This window comes from Saccostrea echinata, unplaced genomic scaffold (assembly GCF_033153115.1).
Source record: "Saccostrea echinata isolate AGI-Se365-2 ecotype Australia unplaced genomic scaffold, CSIRO_AGI_Sech_v1 ptg000023l, whole genome shotgun sequence".
Taxonomy (NCBI): Eukaryota; Metazoa; Mollusca; class Bivalvia; order Ostreida; family Ostreidae; genus Saccostrea; species Saccostrea echinata.
Genome location: NW_026889772.1, coordinates 4,648,699 through 4,655,252, shown reverse-complemented (window position 1 = coordinate 4,655,252; position 6,554 = coordinate 4,648,699). Strand labels below are relative to the sequence as shown.

The 6,554-nt window shown below is 30.8% G+C and overlaps 2 non-coding genes across 2 annotated transcripts; both read right to left on the bottom strand.

The window, feature by feature from the left end:
• Positions 1–2,544: 2,544 nt before the first annotated feature.
• Positions 2,545–2,617, bottom strand: Trnas-gga (transfer RNA serine (anticodon GGA)). The gene has a single exon. It is a non-coding gene; the product is annotated as a tRNA-Ser (tRNA).
• A 160-nt stretch (positions 2,618–2,777) lies between these two features.
• Trnas-gga (transfer RNA serine (anticodon GGA)) lies at positions 2,778–2,850 on the bottom strand. The gene has a single exon. It is a non-coding gene; the product is annotated as a tRNA-Ser (tRNA).
• Positions 2,851–6,554: the final 3,704 nt, after the last annotated feature.

Here is a 6,554-nt window from a genome sequence, read left to right as displayed (position 1 = left end):
TTATAACATGAAAAGGATGCACTACAAAAAATACGTAAATGAATAAATACAGCAAATCATTATTGAAAATATTTCCTGGTGGTCAGGCACTTGTTTTGAACTTTGGACTTGAAAATGCATATAGTGCATGATTATTGAGTGATTGCTTAAGTACGAAATGATCAAGTGCATAACAAAGAAAAAATCCTTAACTTCTTTGCCATTTTGCTTTCTGTTTTAAACGAAAATCCATGTAGTAAAATTCTTATGCCATAAATCTTATAGAATAAACATATTTAAATGCAAAAATAAAAAAAAGTCATTAATAAAAAAGAATTCTTTTTTACATTCGAGTAGGATATATATATATATATATATATATATATATATATATATATATATATATATATATATATATATATATATATATATATATATATATATATAGTAAAATACTTTCACACCCACAGAGTAGAACTTAGAAGGAGTAGTATAATTATGAGAAGTCATTGAATTAAATGATAAATAATAATAATAAAAAAGAAATGAAAGATAAAATATTTCTATTATTCTGTAATCTGTGGTAATTCTCTTACCTTCTAATCTTATGTCACCAAGACATATCAAGATATACATTCATACACATACATACACACATATACATACACACCCACACCAACCCACACAAATATATATATATATATATATATATATATATATATATATATATATATATATATATATATATATATATATATATATATATATATATATATATATATATATATATATATATATATATATATATATATATATACCACCTTAACTCATCTAGTTTATCCTACTCTATTTAAAATTAATACCTTAAAACTGAAAACTGTCTATCTTCCCTGAGAAGATACTATTACCCTCATCTGAGGACTACTCCCTGAAAAATCGTAGCTACTTTCTGGGACTACTCCCTCATGAATATTTACTAATAATTTTAACCAATAAAAATGAACAGTCGGAGGAGCGTTCAAGGAATCTCGAGACTGTGACGTAATGTTATTAGCAATGTATCTGTGACGCCAAAACATTTCGACATCCGATGACGAAATCATACTGCAAAATGAAGACAGCAATCCTTTGAAGTGTCAGTGAAATTTTTTTTTTATATATTTTTTTTAATTTTATTTTCCTCGGTATTGATGCATTAGTTATCTTACAATAATTTTAATCACATGCATTTGTGATTATTTAAATGCCTCTATATTGTTTTAAAAAATGCCTGAGTCTCCAGTTTAATAAATCTCCTATGATTGTATAGGTAAAATAAAACAATTATGGAATGGGTACTCGGGAAATATCAAATTTATGGTTCCCCTCGGCAAGAAACTATTTCCCTCGGCGGCTTCGCGGCCTCGGGAAATAGTTCCATCCCTTGGGGAACCATAAATTTGCTATTTCCCTTATACCCATTCCATAACTGTATTTTTTATCTATCTATCTATCTATCTATCTATCTATCTATATATATATATATATATATATATATATATATATATATATATATATATATATATATATATATATATATATATATATATATATATATATATATAAAGCACAATTTACAACAACTCTTAAACTAACATAACTGCCCTAAGTGAAGAAATATTAATATAGAAAGCACAAAGAAATTCACTTTTATAAGGATACCCACTTCCGCCCCAGCCCGGGGTTGAACTCTCGACCTACGGAATCTGTCTCCTAGCAGTACAGGAACAGCGCGTTAGACCGCTCGGCTATCTAGGCAAGTCAAAAAACTTGCTTTCGATGCCGATGGAATTCTCACAGCGCTGCCCTACACTACACGGTCATTGAGAATAGAAGTGAGATACAGTTATTTGGACATTAGTTTTATTAGAGGATCGTTACCAATACACGTTGTAATGAAATTAATTTTACTTATAAAGCACGCGGAAGTGGGTATCCTTATAAAGGTGAAAATCTTTGTGCTTTCTATATTAATATTTCTTCACTTGGGGCAGTTATGTTAGTTTAAGAGTTGTTGTAAATTGTGCTTTATAAATAAAATTAATTTCATTACAACGTGTATTGGTAACGATCCTCTAATAAAACTAATGTCCAAATAACTGTATCTCACTTCTATTCTCAATGACCGTGTAGTGTAGGGCAGCGCTGTGAGAATTCCATCGGCATCGAAAGCAAGTTTTTTGACTTGCCTAGATAGCCGAGCGGTCTAACGCGCTGTTTCTGTACTGCTAGGAGACAGATTCCGTAGGTCGAGAGTTCAACCCCGGGCTGGGGCGGAAGTGGGTATCCTTATAAAAGTGAATGTCTTTGTGCTTTCTATATATATATATATATATATATATATATATATATATATATATATATATATATATATATATATATATATATATATATATATATATATATATATATATATATATATATATATATATATATATATATATATATATATATATATATATATATATATATATATATATATATATATATACATACATATGTAACGGGAGAGGAGAAAAATGCAGCGGACCAGACCGGGATTCGAACCCGGGCCCCCTGAATCTCCAGTCAGGTGCTCTACCAACTGAGCTATCTGGCCACCGGCGATCGAACCCGTCTGACCGCCACATTCCTCCCTCCTTAAAGGTCTTTGGCCCCCAAAGACTCCAACCCAGGCTCATCCCTGGCAGGCCTCTCACCTGTCACTTCCAGGGCATGGTCACGGCACCAAATGTAACGGGAGAGGAGAAAAATGCAGCGGACCAGACCGGGATTCGAACCCGGGCCCCCTGAATCTCCAGTCAGGTGCTCTACCAACTGAGCTATCTGGCCACCGGCGATCGAACCCGTCTGACCGCCACATATATATATATATAATCCAAAGTATGAGAAAGAAATCCACACAAGTATTCAAATAATAAAAAAATAACAGAACGCCGATTAAAACTCTACCGGTTTCAATCATATCATCAGGAGTTTTGACACATTGCTATAGATACAAACATTTCAAAGTATATTGTGACGTCTTGTAACGTCAAATAAGTGTTTCGCTTAAGGAGAGTTCATTATGACGTCATTATGTTACGTTATTACGTAAACAATTAGACAAATAGTGCGGGAAAAGTGTAAATTTACTATCATGATAGGGCATTTAGCACCGGTTGAAACAATGAAATAAAATATTTTTCCTTGGTTTTACGTTCTTTTTCGGACGTCTTGTTGTAGAACTTGTATATTGGAAACACTGTGAAGCTAGGAAATATGTTTCTTGCACATGTTCTAATATGTCCGCTTACGGCGGTGTACTGGTATTCGGTTTGAAATCTGTTGATGATGGGCGGTGATTTGGTGTCTAAGGGTGTCCCCGGCTTGGCCAATGTAATGCTCGCCACATCCTGAACATGTTATTATAAATATCAAATTCGAACTCTCGCAGGTAAAAAATGAATGAATAATGAATTTTCTTCTGTTTTTAAAAATAAACTGTCGGGTTTCTTGTAAAAAGGGACAGGTTCCACATCTTGGGTGATGACATTTTCTAACAACGGGTGTTTCCTCTGTATTGTTAAATTTTGCTCGTGTTAAAATCTTCTTTAAGGATGGGCTCTGTCGTTTACTTTTGATTAACTGAAATTCACTCAATGTTTCTTTCATTCTTGGATCATTTTCTAAAATTGGCATGTTGGTTTTGATGACTTGGAAAAATTCTTGATTTTTTGGGTTGTCTGTTGATACATATGGAATAAGATTTTTTTTCTGGTTTTTCTTTTATCTGAAGTAGACTGGTTCTATCATGTAGTTTAGCGTTGTCTATTCCTTTTTCAATCAGTAAGGTAAGATAATGCCTTTGTTGTCATAATTCCCGTAATTCATTAAGTCTGATATTTAAAAGATCCTTGTCCGATATTATGGTACAAAGTCGTCTGGCTAAATTATATGGAATATTGTTCTTGATGTGTTTTGGATGACAGGAATCATAGAGAAGATATAGTTTCGTGTCCGTGGGCTCATAATGTGCATCAGTTACGATTTTCCCATTTTTTGCATGACCATTACATCTAAAAATGGTAACTTGTTTTCATCACTTTCCATTGTGAATTTTAAGTTGGGGTTCAAGTTGTTTAAAATGCAACAGAAAGCTTGTAATTCATTGGTAGATTTGGTCCAAATTATAAAACAATCGTCCAAATATCGCTTCCAGGAATTTTTAAAAGTTTTACATTCAACACCAATATTTTCTTCCACGGTTTTATACAATTTTTCTTCAAGATATCTCAACGTAAGTGTGGCATATGTCGGGGCAACTTTAGTTCCCTTAGCTGTTCCAAATTTTTGTCTGTAGGTTTTTCCATCGAAGTTCATAAAGTTTTTTTTCCAATATGAATTTCAAACCATCTAGAATAAAAGTTTTTGAAAAACGAAGATGTAGTAATTCTGGGATTTCATCAATCCAATGTTCAATGGCCTCTAGTTCTAGTCCTAGTTCATGTGGAATGTTAGAATATAAACTGGTCACGTCAAATGATATAAGCGTTGAATCAGTTTGAACATTGTCAGGAAGTGATTTTAAAAAATCAATAGTGTCTTTTATATAAATTTTTTTTCTTTTTTTCTTTTATTCTGATTTTACAAAGACATTTTGGGGTAAAGTCTCCTCAGAGACCCCCTTATAATCTGCACCAGGTGTGCCTACAGCTTTCTGGATTGGATAGCATAGATCTATATATACATTGATATAATAAATAATAATAGTACAATGACAATGAAAAAAAAAGATAAATTTCTAAACAAAAATGATCTAAAAGTATTAAGTATTTTTTCCTTCCGTTTTATAATGTCAAATTTATACAGTACAAATTATATCCGGTTATAACCTTGAATATAAACATTGAGTTATCCTCGACTTTTTTTTTAAACAGATAGATAATACAAAAGAGTCGAGGTAAAATTAAAATCTACAGGTTATATGTATAAAAATTTACTGCTTATGAAATCCGTGTTATCATGGAGGTCCCATTTCGGCTTCCTAAGTCCATATTGACCCCCTCTTGTAAACATTCTTCTTTGGTCAGGCTACCCAAGAAGCATTGGATTTCATAAGTTATTAATTAATTATAACATGAAGGAAAAATACTCTATTAACTATGAATTATATATGTCTTTCAATATCTATACACATTTCAGCTAGTTTGAAATTTTTATATGACATTTTTGTAATATTGTAGTACATAATAAATTGCTCTTCACAAATTTTATCAAATTTTCTGTAATACATGGTTCACGATTTACACGACATTTCATTTTATATTTAAATATTTTCAGAGCTATATAAGAAATGAGTATGTTTAACATTTCAGATAGCTGAGTTTCTTAAAAAAACAATTACTATATTTTTCCAGCCAATATTGAACTTCAATGATTCACTTACTTCTTTCCATATATTCGAGGAATCATTGCACTAATATAAAAGATGTTCTATATTTTCTATTTCACCACACTTGTGACAAAATCTATGCACATCAGTATTCCATTTACTAACATTCAGATTATTATTCAACAGTTTATGTAACAGTTTATAATTAAAATTAGCAATTTGTCTATCAAACATTTTGGTAATTTTCATATGAAAATTTTTTGGCCATATTAATCTAGGAATATCAAATAGATCGGTCCAGTATTTTACAGTTACAGGTTGGTGAAATTTCTTTGCTCTCAATATGTTGTTGAAAAAGGAGGATCTCTGACTCTCAAAATTACAATAAATATCTCCATAAAATAAAGCAAAATGATAGTTTTTAATGTTGACATGCGGAGCTTTTCTACATTCAAAAATCTTAGAGTATTTGTTAAACACTGATTTCATTATGAAATATTCACGGAATATATTTCTTTTATCTAAATTTTTTTCTAAAGAGTATGAAATATCTCGTAATCGTCCATTTATATCAAAAAGATCTTTTGTGTATAACACACCTGATTTTATCCAGTTTGATAGATATATTGGCTTGTTTTTATACATGAATAATGTGTTTTTCCAAATAGGTAATGACAGGAACTCATCTGTGGACATTTTTTCATATCTTTTTGTTTTTTGCATTTATTGAATGCACACAGTGCTTCTTTGTAGAAACAAGGAAGGAAATTTAATTCTTCATAATCTTTAATATCTTGCAAATTTGTTTTGAGTAAGTAGTCAAGAGTTAATTTTTCTTTACTAAGAATGTTTTGTATAAAAGATACTAAACAATTGTTTGATTAAAGAATTCTTGGAATCCAAGAGGCTTTTGCAGAGAGGAACTTTGTTTCAACATCAAAGATATTAATACCACCATCTTCCTCTTTTTCCTATAAGGGTATTCCTTTTTATCCTATCTTTAGCATTCCAAATAAAATTATAAATTATTCTATTGATTTGTTTGAAATATTCCTCGTGAGGGTTAGGAAGAATACTAGCTATATACTGAAATTTTGATATGATAAGATTATTTTAATCCATATACATTTTTACATGAGTCTTTTAAAGGTCCTAGGAGTAT